The following is a 435-nucleotide window of genomic DNA, read 5'->3' as shown; positions in this document are numbered from 1 at the left end:
CGAATATGAGGAGATCCCTCTAGAAGATAGGAGGGTAGAAGAGGTAGTTGAAGAATCAACAAGAGGGGGAAATAATACAGGGAATAATGGGATATATAATGTGCAGACCCACAAAGATCTAAGACATCAGACTCATCCCTCAATGCAGACATTTCAGGTTAGAGATAGTTTTAAGCCCCTGTAAGTAATGACAGGCTTGTGTATAAAAGCAGGGACGTGAGGAAACATAACGGGTTAAGCGGAAATAGAAAGGTCACATAACACTTTAATGTCAGGAAATATCTTGTGGTTAGTTAGCTGAGCTGCCACACAAAAAATAGATCATTTCTCCCTTCAGACTCAGGAAACCTGACAGAACATCGGTGATTAGCATAGATGTCACAGAAACAGGTCACTACCTTCCCATCTGCTAGTAGGACGAGCTGAGAAGCACCA

Source organism: Lissotriton vulgaris, chromosome 5, assembly GCF_964263255.1.
Source record: "Lissotriton vulgaris chromosome 5, aLisVul1.2, whole genome shotgun sequence".
NCBI classification, from domain to species: Eukaryota; Metazoa; Chordata; class Amphibia; order Caudata; family Salamandridae; genus Lissotriton; species Lissotriton vulgaris.
This window is presented reverse-complemented; position numbering follows the sequence as displayed.